Here is a 13556-nt window from a genome sequence, read left to right on the forward strand (position 1 = left end):
TTTAATTTTCTTTCGCGATTCCTCTAGAAAATGGATTGGTGGGGCAGCAACCTTTGGTCGCTCGATGTTGATTGTGGGAGAGTTTTTGTGTGTGAAGCTCTATAAAAACTAATTTACAATCTCCAATATGTCTCTATGTTCAGTTCCAATAGCAACAAAACGACAAAGCCCATGCATTTGTAGCGTCGGTATGTTCGGTTTACTAGCTTGGGGAACCTTTGGTCTCTACTGTTTTAAACGTAAGAATTTGTCGGTATATTAGGTCTCTAAGATTTGGTATGTTTGGTTTTATATGTTTGATAACCTTCGGAAAAGTTGACAGCGATTGAGACGCAATCAAAATATTTTTGCGACCTAAATATTTCTGTTCAATTTCGGCTTTTTCAAGCAGCTTCTTTTATTTAAAGGTTCTTTTCTTGTTCATAAGCTTGAATAGGCTAGGGTATTATTATACGTGTTGCATTTTTCCTGACGTTCTGCGGTTCAGCAAAGAGTTTTCGACTAACTGAAAATTTTCAGACCTTTAACAAGACTTTTGCAACCTCGCCCTATTTTTTGTCATATTTCGTCCAATAATTGACACTGAATAAATACTCAATGCATATAAGAATTTTGAACAACCGTGTAATAAGTTTTTGCCTTAATACAGATGCATCGCGAGAAAAAATCGCTTAGCATTTGCAGTTTTTTTGTTTCCAACTTTCATTTGTTTTCGAACTATGTGAAGTTTATCAAGATATCACGACTTGTGTATTATTTTAAAACTCATTGCAGGATATCAGATGCACTGTTTTGTTAATGTGTTTTGTTATCATTATTATCATTATTACTATTTTATGAGAAAACCATCCAATTTAACATCCAGTTAGTTTTCGGCTGAATTTTCTATTGTTATTTGCAGGATTGATTCCAGTTATCTCGTAAGGTTCCAGGAAACTTGCGCTATTCCAATTACTGGGTCTTTTTAGCAAAGGTGATTTTCGAGACGTTTCCGGATTAAGATTCAACTTTTTTTCTGTCTTCACAAAATCTGAATTGACATTTTTCTAGCTTTTTTTATAATTAATAAGAATGTTTGTCTGTTTTTCCAGAAAGATGTTACTTATTGCATTAAAAAATATATCACATGAATTCCACGAAACACTCAAATTCCTGCAAAGCAGACAAAACACAGTATTAGTTTAATTTTTGTTTAAGTTTCCAGTTTAATTCATTCATATTTCAATTTTATTTTTTGACTTGTTTATATTGAAATAAATGAAAACACTATCTCAGTCAGCGTAGACAAACGTTTGCAACTGTAGTGTAAAATAAAAATATTATCGTCGCCATTTGGAATGATGGAAAATTTACATGAAAATGAGTTTTTATTAGTTTTTAATCACTCTACTGAAACCATATTGTGATCGGAAAAACAAAAAAAAAGAAAAACGAACAAAAATTGGGAATTGTTTGTGATCAGAAAATTTTAATTTTCTTTCGCGATTCCTCTAGAATATGGGTTGGTGGGGCAGCAACCTTTGGTCGCTCGATGTTGATTGTGGGAGAGTTTTTGTGTGTGAAGCTCTATAAAACTAATTTACAATCTCCAATATGTCTCTATGTTCAGTTCCAATAGCAACAAAACGACAAAGCCCATGCATTTGTAGCGTCGGTATGTTCGGTTTATTAGCTTGGGGAACCTTTGGTCTCTACTGTTTTAAACGTAAGAATTTGTCGGTATATTAGGTCTCTAAGATTTGGTATGTTTGGTTTTAAATGTTTGATAACCTTCGGAAAAGTTGGTTCCTTAGATTTGATATATCCAGCTTTAAGGTTAAGAAACTGTCTGCATAGTTGGTTTCCCCAAGAAATCATTCAAAAAAATGGCTTATGTACATGATTTTACATAATCACAATAAAAACTTGTTGAATGTACTGAATCCCAGTCAATGCTTAACAACTTTTTAGACTCTAATCTTGAAAAAGGATAAAAATTTTAATGTCTGTGAACTATTTGTATAAATGAGCTAAAGAAGAAAGTCAATAAAATTATCCTATTTCGAAGAAATTGGCTGCAAATTGTACAAGTGAAACTCATGAATTCAGAAAGTTTTGATCAAGTTTAACTACAATATAAACAAAAAACTCTATGGAATCCAAGATACTGAATCTAAGGAACCGAACATACCAAACCTAACAAACTGAACATGCCAACAATTTCTAGCGTTTGAAAACGGACATACCGAACAAACTGAGCATGCCAACAATTTTTGGATAGAAAAATAAACATAACAAGCATTGCGTGTATCATATTTCTTTGGTCTACTGGTCTAGGGATCATAAAGTAGCAGGCTCCCAAATGCAGCCCGACACGACTCTCACTATGAACCCAAAATCTGCCAGATTGAGACATCCATTTATCAAAACATCAAGCTCAAAAATGGTATGCAAAAATTGCATTCGAAACAGATAGCATATAAAAATGACTTTGTGTTATATTCTGGGTTCCACGCAGTTTTACCAGGGTTGTTTTGTTCATCAGTTTACTTCTTAGGTGTTAACGCTGAAAACTGCCTTGTGTGTTTATTGATAAATATATTTGATTTTGAAAAATATTTGATTCAATTCAAAATTTTAATAATCAGTCTGTCATTGAAAGCCGACACTCTTTTTTTAAAAAATATTCTGTTTTCTTCAAAAAAAAATCTAAACTTTTTAAGTTCCTGGCTTTTTGTAATTTTTCGCGCAGTAAAAAATAACAACTACTGTTAACGCATATTATTTTTAATCAACCTTCTGTGTTTTCTGGTTTATAGCTCACAGATGAAACAGTTTTAGTGCCTGTATAGAAAAATAAGTACATTTTTAACTACACTAATGTTATATTTTTCCTTTTATCTCGGATTAACTTCTTTGTTAAGTTTGTATTTTTTTATTATATGAAAGGTTTTTTAATTAACAAATTTAATTTTACTTTGGCATTAAAGGGTTATCATTCTTTTATTTTTAGTAACTCTGAGTCCTTCTGCACCTTCTTCCATTGTTTCAGGTACTAATTTTTAACCGGTTGTTACTTTTTTGAATTAGATTCTGGTGATTTCCAACTAAATGTCCCGAATTTCTGCAATATTATCTTTTCAACGATGACAATGCTGGTACTCGATATTAGGACATATTCCTTTGCGAACTGCACTTTCGTATCACTTTTCAGATTTTGTTGTTTTATTGAGGGTCAAAAACTCTTCTTGTTTTAAAACAACGATATAAAAGTGAGTTTTTCTCTGATAAAATTGCGTCTGAGGTTTTTTCTTTTAATTTTTTAATTTCATCAATCGCAAACGTTGTTTTTTATATGAACGCTATAGAGAAGACTTTTTTCAAATTAATTGTATTCCAAAGCAAAAAGTTGAATAACTTTGTCGTCAATCCACAATAGTTATCCAGTAAAGAAGTTATTGAAACAAATAGCATGTAATCAACAGCTTTAGTGAGCTTTAATAGATTATTTAAGAATCAGAATCTTGCGGAATTAGATATTTTGTGGCTGACACGTTTCAATGAAGACACGGTTAGATAAAAATTTGCTTTTTTAGTTTTCTTTGAGTATTAACAGTTATTATGGTTAATGAAATTGTTCAAATTTGCATTTTTTTAACCTAAATGTCTTGTTTTGGAGAAACTCAACTTGTGGAAAACAATTAGCTGCAAAATGGGAGCCGACCAATGATTAACAAATTCGATAACATTTTTGTATCGTTTGAGAAATTTTTGTGTCTGGAAATTAGTACTTGTCATGCTAATTTCACAGTCAAAAAATTAGAGCACAAAATTAGTGTGTGCTCAAAGTCCACTCAAAGCCATTTCTGTTCTTACAAACTCCAGACCGTTGTCCATAATCTAGAGCGTCCCTTTGTCCGCACAGACCGTTTGCAGGACTAAAGTGTGCTCAAACTTATCTCCGATCAGACTTTTTATTACAAGAATGATAAATTTAGGGTCCCATAATGTTTTCTTCGGTAGTCAATTTTTTGTATCCTTGTTTGATCAGATTACCAAGATTTCAAAACCACTTGTGATCAGACTACGGAATGCTCTAAGGCCTCCTCCAATCAAACTAACGTACGATTGATAGTCCTCCCGGTTAAATTAGTGTGTGCTCGAATCAGCCTCTTATGAGACCGACCATCCGGTTCCAGGTGACGTACGATCATACGAATTTCAGACCATTTTTTAGACTAAATTGCACTCAAAAAATTTTCCTGCCAATCCGGAACGAATTTCATGTCTTGATCAGTACTTTTCCAGTAAAATGCACGTCTTGAATTGACAAATCAGTACTGATCACGTCTTATTTCAAGTTTTAAGACTTACTCCAGACTTGGCAAGTCTTGTGTCGGGTCTTGGCCAAGACTTGATAAGTCCTATTCTCATAGTAAATTCAGAGTATTTTCATGCTGAGTTTTTTTCTGAGATTTTTTTCTTCAGGCTGAAATTTTGTTCTGATCAGTAATGCCACAGTCTGATTTTGTCATGTAGTTCAGAACAAATTCAGAGAAAATAGGTTGTCCTGATTTTTTTACTCTGATCAGCCTAATTTTTGACATGATCATGATACTTGGCAGTCCAAAATTCAGAACAAAAGTTATCATGATTCAGTGCTGAAAAAATAATTTAGTGCAGTCCGGGCTGCTAAATGCGCAAATAGGCAAAGTAGAATTTTAAGAGGAAACTATTTATAATTAATGCTTTTCAAATTTCGCAAAAATTGGGAAACAAATTTAGTAAAAATTTGCTAATCTAACCATGCTATTTATGAAGTGAGCATAAACCAACTTCAAATGTCTCATATATTTGCCCCGAAACCAAATTTTTCATGTGGAAGTTTTTTTCAAGGCAGAAAAAAGTGGCCATGACTGTTATCTTTGGGATGTGCCAAGTCTAAAAAGTGACATGATCAAAGCTCTAATACAGCACTGATTCAAGACTTGCAGTTTAACTGAGTCAGTACTGGTTAAGACTTGATGTTCAGTCCGGGAATGTAATTCGAGCGCACCATGGGTAGGCGTGTGATTAATTAATGTATGGTTAAAGTTCATTGCGGTCTAACACTTCGACACGGGATTTCTAAACTTTCATTTTCTGTGATCTCATGAAAAATTATTATCGTGACTCATGTAACAGTAATTGTATCTATTTCTCACACTCTGAATGTTTTTCAACTTATTAATCTCTGTAACGCCCTTGCATTACATGTTTGCAAAGAAAAGTCTTCAGTTTTCTTCACTTCCATTATTGGACCAGTTTGGGCAAGAGTTCTGGCCAAGTTTCCTTAAACTTCTTTAAATTTCAAAATTGGTTTCTTGTGTGAGTTATCACTGTGTGGCTGATATTGTAATATCTAGGGTGGGAAATTTGATAGGTTTCAATAAACTTTTAAATCGGGTATGTGAATCAAATTTATCTTCTTTTTCAAAGTGATTACATTGTAGTCATGAACTGATCTTCATAACAAAAATCTGGACTGCTATTTTTAGTCTCTGGAGTGCCATTTTGTCTTCTTAGATAGAGTTCCCCCTGACCCTACAGGATTCAATAGATCATACCTATGTAAAAATCCAAAATCAATCATCAATCAGACCAACTGCGAGCGTAAATATGCGTATCGTACGCTACTCTAAGGTACTCTGGGGAAAAATCAAACGGACAAAGCTCTGGAAATTATCTGATCAAAAGTCAGTTTGGGACAACTTGATCAGAGGCGGATTCCAACATATGATAGACCACTGGCATCATACATAATTTCGCGTCTTATCTTTTGAAAACAAATTTCATTGCACCTCAAGCTAAATTAACTTTGACTGAAAATTGTTTACTAAAAGCTATGAAAATACAAAAATCGTTCACTCAAAGATACGTTGCTCACTAAAAATAAATCTGCTTTGGTCTGATTTGAGATGATTTTGAGTCCCCTAAGTCGGGACACTGATTTGGAAATTGTCAGATCAGTGAACATCATTTTCTGTGCCGTCTGATTAGAGATGGCTTCGGGGCTCCTTGTTTTTTTTTGTTTAAACAAGTAAATTGAAAATATAACCCGGGGGTTAAATATTACAAGTTTAAAATTATATATACAAAATTAGTACATTGTTAAAAATCAAAATTAGTGGTTCCGTTTTTTAAATGTAAAAATAACTTTTGAAGCCACCAACGTTTCTTTCCAACGGTACAAGTTTAAATTGTTGGAGCAGATGCTGTTTTAACATGCGTTTAAACTTTGAGCGTGAGCTGATAGTCCGGACTTCACGCGGAAGTTTATTCCATTTTTGGATGCTTCTTTTTTGTAATGATCGACTGCCCGACCTTAGGAGAATTAGCTGTTCAGTTCTGTAGTTTTTTCTTACTAAGATATTACCACTCAGAGAAAAACTCTCAGTGCCATCTGATTTCAATAAGGAAATATCATTCCTAAGTTTTGAAACGCTCATCTGGCTTATTAAAAGTTCTGCAGGCAAAGTGTTAGATTTTACTAAGAGATCTGTAGATCTCTCAAACTTTTTTCTCATATAGTTAACTTTAATTCCCCTATTGATTTGTCGATTAATTCGCTGCATTGCAGAGAATTTCAAGTTCTGAAAAAAGAGCACTGAACGTTAAATGAGAAAGGACTAGGGATTTGAATAGCATCAATCGTGCTTTCAGAGGTAACCGATAACGTATAAGATATATGGATATAATCGCTGTGGCCATATTTGACAGGACTTTGTTGAGTTGTGCATGAAAATTTAATTTAGAATCAATCATTATACCCAAGTATCTGCAGTGACTTTGTGGCTTAATTTCTTGTCCCCGATAAACTATTGGATTAAAATTTTCTCTTTTTTTCGAGACGCAAAAAATTTCAGTTTTACCGGTATTCATGGTTAATTTGTTTTGCTTTGATATCTATCTGTTTTCTCCAGTATTTCAGAAACACATTTTTTCAGTTCGCTGACATTGTTTTAGCTAAAATGGAAACATGTGTCATCAGCAAATTGAATTATGTCGAAGTTTCCTTGTACCTTTTCTCGAAAATCACTAATGTAGAGAAGGAAAACTAGTGGCCCTAAAACGGTTCCCTGTGGAACACCATGATTTGTTTCCAACCATTCTGAGTAAACATCATTTATTTTAACACACTGCTGTCTGTTTTTAAGAAATGAAGCAAATAAATCTACTGCACTTTGTGAAAAACCGTAAGCTTCAATCTTTTTGAGAAAAATTTTGTGTGAAATTGAATTAAATGCTTTAGCTAGATCAATAAAAACGGCGACTGGAATTTTTAAGTTATCATAGTTTTCTTGTAATGCTTCGATTAAGTGTAAAACAGCATCTGTAGAAGACTTATGTTTTTGAAATCCAAACTGTGTACCGTACCGTTCAAGATTTTTTCTTTTTGCATAAATTCGTTAACCTGATTGAGAAGTATACGCTCAAAGAGTTTTGCAAACAATGGAGTAATTGAGATAGGCCTATAGTTCTCACAAATTTTCAAATCCCCTATTTTGTAGACCGGACTAATGAAAGCAAGTTTTAAATTTTCTGGGAAAACATTTTGACTAAAGCATGTGTTAAAAACAAACTGCAAATAGGTTTCAATCGCAAACTTTGCTGCCTTGATTGCCCAAGCATTAAAAACGTCTGGAACCGGAGACTTATTGTTATCGAGTGAATCAATGGCATCATAGAGTTCCTTTTGTGTAACTGTTCTGAAGCAGAACTTTTCCCTAACTTCTATGCGAGAAGTATTTGGAGCGCTCACATATTGTCCACTGTATAAGCCTAGTTTTTGAAAACTTCTATTGAGACAATTTGCAATATCAAGTTCATTTTCTACTTCTCTTTCACCATCGACTAGTTTGTCTATAACGAGACACTCCCTTTCTTTGCAAATCCTTTTTTTGATGAAACTCCGTTGTCCTTTACTTGTTGGTAGATCTTTGAAAAATTGTTTGCAAAACTCGTGTTGGGCTGTTTTCAACTGTCTATTAACCAAATTTCTCTGATATTTGAAAATGGTATGCGCTTGCTCCGATGGGTTCTTTTTCCAGATATTAAAAAGTCTATGTTTTTTCGGGATTTCTTCTCTCAGCTCTTTTGTTAGCCAAGGTTTTTCAGCAATTGTTTCTTCTGGTTGAAAGCTTTTTATAAGTGGGGCGTGCAACTCTAGAGTAGTACTGAAAACGTTTATGAAAACATTGTACATTTTATTTCCATCTTCACAATGATATAAGTTACTCCACTCCTGATTTGAAAGATTGAGACTAATTTTATTTGCATCGAACTTTCTTTTGTTCCTACTGATAAAACTTTGCTTCCTGTTTTTAGGTTCAACAAAAAAAATGGTAGTGTGCAAAACAATCAAGTGATCCATTTCAACTGATGGGGAAACAAAATCTGAACATCTTGAATTTGGTTCTTGCTGGAAAACCCATGATCGATCAGTGTTACGCCTTGGCTGGTGGCTCGTGTTGGTTTTTCTGTGTTTGACAAGGTAAGTCCGGAATTACTGGCAAATTCATCCAATAAAGTGGATAATCTTTTGTTGAAATAATTGAGATTATAATCGCCAAAAAGCAAAATTTCGTCAGTGATTGAGTACGCCGAGGAAATCTCTGATGTTAATTCGTCAATAAAATAGTTTCCCAAGTTTTTATTTGGACAATACGAAGCATTAATTAGGATTTTGTTCACCGATAGTCCGGATATTTCTACCCATAAGGACTCAAAAAAACTTTCATTGAGTACATTTAGATCATTTCGCTGTTTTGAAGATATGTCTCCAGGAACCCAGATGGTAACACCCCCACACTTATTTACTCCTGTCTTTGATGACCTTTGAACACAGAAAAAAATCATGCGCTTCAAATACCTATAAAATGTCATTTCTGCCTGCAACAATCTGGTCAGATTTTTTTGGTCGGTTACCATATGGTCAAAATTTTCTTTGTCCTGGAATCCTAACCTGGTTATCACCTAACGGCAAGTCAACATCGGTACTGGCCACATCTAAATGCAAGTCATAGCCAAGATGTGCAAGTCTAAATCCAAGTATTGGCAAGTCAAAAGTAGGTCCGGAAAACGCTAAAAATAGCAAAAAAGTTGTCGAAAATAGGTCCAGAAAACGCTAAAATTAGCCGAAAGGATGTCAAAAAGCAACTAAAAAACTGTCGAAAATCAGCCAAAAAATTGTCGAAAGGGTTCTGGAATTCAAAATTTTGGTTCGTTTTTTTTTAAAGTTGCTTTTGACTAGGGAATCAACTTGCAATTGTAATCCAAGTCTTGACAAAGACTTGTCAGACTTGTAGACTTTTTTAGACGTGCACAGTGCTGATATGAGCATGTGGACTTGCATTTAGACTGGCTCAGTTGATCATGACTTGCAATTAGATCCGCGCATCCTGCCAGAACACATGCATTGAACTGATCAATTCTTCGTTTAAGAGAAAAAGCATTGATCTTTATTTTTATTACCAAAAAAAAATTTTTAAAAAAACGAATCAGTATCTGAAAGATCGTGTATTAGATATTACACTCATATCTAAAGGAACTGAATTCAATGTTCTTTTCAACATTTTTCAGGCAAGAATTAAATTGAGCTATAATCAGACTCTCCAGATCGAAATGACCTTCGATCAAACTTTCCAGACCGAAATGATCTTTGATCAAACTTTCCAGACCGAAATGGCCTCTGATCAGAATTTCAAGACCAAAAATACGTTCGATCAGGCTCTGCAGAACAAAATGACCTCTGATCAGACCGTACCCAGACCATGGTCTAGACGATAGTGCGCCTATGATCCGACTCAAATGCAGATCATTGTCCAGACTATTGACATTACTGCTGCGAGCGAAACTGACTGAAGTGTGCTCAAAACGGCCTTCGGTCAGACACGAGTACTTTCAAAACAGCCTCTGATCAGACAATAGTGCGCTTATATGATATGCATTCACAGGAATCAACTCATTTTATGGGAAAACATTGTCAAAAATGGGGTAAAATTAGAAAATTGAAAATGATTATTTCAATATGAAACCTCTGTATTTATTATCAATTCAAGCAATTATATAAACTTTTTTTCTTATAGGTAATTAGCAGATAATGAATATTCTGGCAAAGAGCTTTTCAGCAGTTATATCAGATCATACACAATGAGGTCATGCAAACTCTCACAGGATCTTACATTGACATTTCATTAATAACAGAAATTTAAGCACTATCATTATGAATAGCGTCCGGTGACCATCAAATTAACAATTATCAACATTTGTAGCACTAACTTGATCAAACGAAATTTCAAGTCCACTCTCAATTTGATAAGTGTTCTTGGTGGTTGGCAAATAAAAATAAAGCACACTTGATTGTTAAACTAAATATTTCACTCAGGTTTTCATACAAAAATGTATAAATCCGACCAACTAAAGCTTTAATGAGAAAAACAACTAAAAGCTCCAAGTTAGCATTATTCATTTGACAAGAGTCAGACTTTTGGATGAAACTGCGCTGTGGTTTTTGAGTAAATGTTAGTCATTAGTGCAATCAAATTTTCAGGTTTCACTCAATAAGAAGCAAATGAATTACTGAGGGGTCGATAATATCTGCTTTCATCAATTTTTGACTGTTGAAAAAAAACTTTCTAATTTGTTTTTCAAAAGCTTAAATTGAAGGCCAATAACGCATACTAATTTAATGCTGCTTTTTAGAAGATTTCTGGTGCGCCACCAACAACATTTGTTTTGCTCATAATCACTATTTTGATTAATCACTTTAAAAGAAATAATATCAAAAATTTTTCCTATTATTTTAGTGGGGGTAATATTGGAAATAGTTTCTGTTTGTGTAATTTTTCTTCATCAATATCAGCATTTAAATTTGTTGTTCTTCCAAGGAACTGATTTGAACAGAATGCGATACAAGAAAAGATTTTTGACTTTTCCAAACAAATCAGTCTCATTTTTCTCTCATTTCCATTTTTGCGAAACTACTTTTTCTAATAGGATAGATTGAACAGAAATATGGTCAATTGTAAAGTTTTTAAGTTTTTTTTAAAAAATAATTGTTGTAAAGTTATGTATAAAAACCCAAATCAAATAATATTCTTCAAGATAGTTGATGAGTGAAGATTTACGCGATTGAGCTCAGGGCGAGCATGAATTGTGAGCATGGTTGCAAAACTCAATAACTTTATTAACTGATTGAAAGAAACGTTTTTGAAATAATTTAACTAATACAATTCTTCAATTCTTCAGGGTCTTCATTTCTGCAAAAATTATTTAAAAAGTGCAAATGTCGCTCAAAAATGTGGTTAAGACATGGTAACATTTCAGCGCGACACTAGGAGATATAGGTAACCATATAGCTGACGGTAACCACATAACTATACTCTGATGTTTTATGTAACATATGATAAGATTACTTAGAGGAATTTACAATTTGGTTTTTTATTTCCCCACTATTAGCCAGTCATTGAAACAGTCTGTAACCCGGGTAAACAGCAACATTAAATTGCCACCAACTGATCGAGACGTGTTTTTATTTGAAAGCGCTGATTTAATTGTTCAGATCAGCAACCATAAAGAGCAACCATTAGTCAACAAAAAAGAAAAACTTCAAAGCAAAGGACTTCAGTTGCTACATCAAAAAATTCTTGTTTCACATTTCCTTTTTCACAAAAAGTTTTTTTTACCTCGCTATCAAGTAGGGAGTGTAGGAAATAAGCCTTGCTTCATTGTGAAACATGTTTCTCGCCGTTACTTTATTACCTCACTCAAACTGCTGATTTAGACGTTAAAGTTTTTATGTTTTTTTAAGTAAGTTATAACGGCCAAAACTTTTTACATTGTTTGATTTGGAAAGAAAGGTTATTTTTTTTTTAATTCTGAAAAATTTTTTTATAGTTAATGACTCGTATGCCAATCATGCTCTGGATTACAAAACATCATATAAGTATTTTGGAATCTACATTGATAAAAACTTAACATTCCGTGATCACGTTGATTTTGTTGTTAAAAAACTTTACAAATTTTGTGGTCTTGTGTATCGGGTACGACATTTCGAAAAATATGTCTTCTAATGTTTTATGACTCTTTCGCCGAACTTAACGGCCATAACTTATGGTCTATTAGTCTATGGAATCACAAGCAAAAAGAATTTGAAAAAAAAATTGATAGAACCCAAAGAAAAATCTTTCGAGTAATTTTTTTCAGGAAAAAAGATGAATCCTTAGATTTTACACTTTTTGCTAACAAGATACATACTGTATGCGAACTTTCGTGATTGAATTGTTAAAAAAAAATTTTAACCAATCAAGATCCGAATCTCCGGTACAACATATAATTCCTCGCAGTTCAGCAGTCATTATAAAACAAATGAGATAGAGTTTAAGAGGCCTATCCCCCCACTTTTCAACACAACAAAAAAAAAGTTCATTAGCTAACTTGGTGCCAAAAAGAAATAATTGGCTAAAGCAACATCTATCAAAAAAGTGAGCTTTGCATTAAAGATAATAGAGATGTTTTTACCCTGCATTAATTACTTCTTAATGCGCTTCAGCAAGATGACATCATATTTTTTTGGGTTTGTTATTTTTTTTCCTTATATGGGCACGGACTTGAAGAGCAAGTATGCTCATTTTGTGTCCTAACTGGATTGTAATTGGATATCGTTTGAAATGTTGTCCAATATTCTCCAATCGAATTTACTATTCTAAGCAACACAAAAGTGAGTGCAAAAACTTGAGTCGGTCTCTCATTTGAGTAGAAGTAATTAAAACATTTAATGCATTTTAAACTGAATGCGGTACCATTTTGAATGAATTGCGATGAAAAGAATGATTTTGCCAAAAATGACGCCAATCTCTTTTGTCGGCTACAGCAATCTAAGAGTGCTACAGCAATCTAAGAGTTTTAAGATGTTACCTTGAGAGAAAACTTGCAAGGCAATTAGTTGACGTTTATTTTAATAAAAAAATAGCCATTTTGTCAGAAAATAAAGCAGGCTTGAAAGTTGACTTGTACGATTTGAGTTTATTTTCGTTCAAGTTTAGTTCTCATTGTTAATTTTTGCACTGTTTTTCCTAGCCAATTGTTTCACGGGACAAAGTAGAGAGGTTGCATTTCAGTATATTGCAATACTCTTCCGTCATTCTTTTTTATTAATAAAACTAAAAGTCAGAAAAATATGAGAAATATGTACAAGTTTATTATATTTTTATTGGTAAATTTGTGAGAACTAACAAATTGAATGGGCAAGAATTTCCATAATGAAGGGTTTCCGTATGAAAACTTGCCATTTTTGGCCTAAAAGTTGCAAAAACGTCTCAGAAATTTGCAAGTTCATTGAATGTGAACATCGAAAATCAACGGGGAAAGTTATATTCGAAAAGTTTTATTTAGAGCAGCTCCCCGGGTCAACGCTCATACAACTTTCTTTGATTTCGTACTAGGTCATATATGATTCTTAGTAATCATACTAGGTCATATATGATTTGTATGAATTCTTGGTATTCATACAAGGGCCATATATGATTTCCCAGAAA

This window comes from Convolutriloba macropyga, chromosome 10 (assembly GCF_964194025.1).
Source record: "Convolutriloba macropyga chromosome 10, txConMacr16.3, whole genome shotgun sequence".
Classification (NCBI taxonomy): Eukaryota; Metazoa; Xenacoelomorpha; order Acoela; family Convolutidae; genus Convolutriloba; species Convolutriloba macropyga.